The sequence below is a fragment of the Acomys minous genome (assembly GCF_964271855.1).
Source record: "Acomys minous genome assembly, chromosome: 6".
NCBI lineage: Eukaryota > Metazoa > Chordata > Mammalia > Rodentia > Muridae > Acomys > Acomys minous.
In genome coordinates this window covers 45,661,879-45,663,546 of record NC_140487.1, presented here as the reverse complement: position 1 = coordinate 45,663,546, position 1,668 = coordinate 45,661,879, and the positions used below count along the sequence as shown (strand labels likewise).

The 1,668-nt window shown below is 48.2% G+C and overlaps 1 pseudogene across 1 annotated transcript; it reads right to left on the bottom strand.

The window, feature by feature from the left end:
* Positions 1 to 896: 896 nt before the first annotated feature.
* Positions 897 to 1,393, bottom strand: LOC311599470 (cofilin-1-like; annotated as a pseudogene). The gene has a single exon. The product of its transcript is annotated as a cofilin-1-like (transcript).
* Between the last annotated feature and the right edge of the window lie 275 nt (positions 1,394 to 1,668).

Genomic DNA, 1,668 nt, shown 5'->3' with positions numbered 1-1,668 from the left:
TAGTCTGCCTATTCTTTCTTTGAGTGCCACCAGGGCTCCCCTCCAAGGGGAGGTCATCAAATATGGGACACCAGAACTCACGTCAGAGTTAGTCCCTGCTCTCCAGAGAACTGTGGAGGATGTCCTGTCCATTGGCTAGATCAGAGTAGGGGTATGGTGTTTACTGCTTGTATAGTCCTTGGTTAGTGCAATAATTTGAGCAGATACCCCTTGGGCCCTGATCCAAGAAGTTACGATGTTCTTCTTGTAGGTTTCTAAGATCCTCTGGATCCTTCTATGGGCTGGAGAGATAGCTCCGAGGTTAAGGGCACTGACAGCTCCTTCAGAGGTCCTGAGTTCAATTCCCAGCAACCATATGGTAGCTCACAACCATCTACAATGTTTTTTGCTTTTAACTGAAGGTCCCTTAGTGATCTGCTTCAATGAGAGGCCAAGATCAAGGGAAAAGGGAAGGCAACCAGCTGGTGCGGGGGGGGGGGTTCATTTCCACATTTTATTTACATACAGAACTAAACAGACAAGTGCAGGGTCACTATTGTAGTTAGAAGTTGGCAGCATGGGATGGGGAGAGATGAGGAGAAGGGGTGTCATTAAACAAAACAAAACAAAAACAAAACAGCCTCCCCCAAACTAGGTGCCTGGGACAGAACTTGGTCTGCTTCAATCCAAGAGGAATCAGAAGATCAAAAGCAATTTCAGAAAGCCATAACCATCAGGGATGAAGGGAAGAGGACAATCCAGCAGGTGGGAGAGACGTTTGGCAACTGGGGTGAAAGGATTCCTCTCCCTCTACTGGGATCCCTCTAACCCTTCCAGGCTGGCAGGAAAGGGGTAGCCTGCAACCACCAAGAGCAGGTCTGGATGCTAGATGCTCCAAGCAGGAGGCTGGATGTGGCTCACAAGGGCTTGCCCTCCAGGGAGATGACAGTAGCACTGCCATCTAGTTTGTCTGCCAGGGTGCAGCAGTCCTTGCCCTCCTCATAGCAGCAGTGTGCTTGTCATTCATGCTCAATTCCTGTCAGCTTCTTCTTGATGGAATCTTTGGAGCTGGCAAAGATCATTTTGCTCTTAAGGGGTGCATTCTCAGGGGCCCAGAAGATGAACACCAGGCCCTCCTTCTTGCTCTCCTTGGTCTTGTAGGCATTGTAGAGAGCATAGCGGCAGTCTGCTGGTAGCATCTTGACAAAGTGCTATAGGGGTCGTCCACAGTCTGCCCCACATCTCGTACCAGGAACTCCTTGCCCTCCTCTAGGATGATGTTCTTCTTGTCCCCACTCATGCAGAAGAGCATGGCCTTCTTGTGTTTCTTCACTTCTAGCATGGACGACTTGTGAACTTTCATGTCATTGAACACCTTGATGACACCATCAGAGACGGCCACACCAGAGGCCATGTTTCTAGAAACGAAAAGGAGATAGAGAGTTACAGAAGAAATGAGCTTCCATAGTTGCTGCCAGGATCTGACTCACTATTTCTATGTTGTTGTTTTTTTTTTTAAAGAAAACCAAAATCCCAGAGTAGTCACTGCAGTTGTTGGTTAGCCATTCCCCCAATTTCTGCTCCATCTTTACCCCTGCACATCTTATAGGCAGGACAATTTGTAGATCGAAAGTTTTGTGCCTGTGTTTTGTGCCCCAGTCTCTCCATTGGAAGTCTTGCCTGGTTACA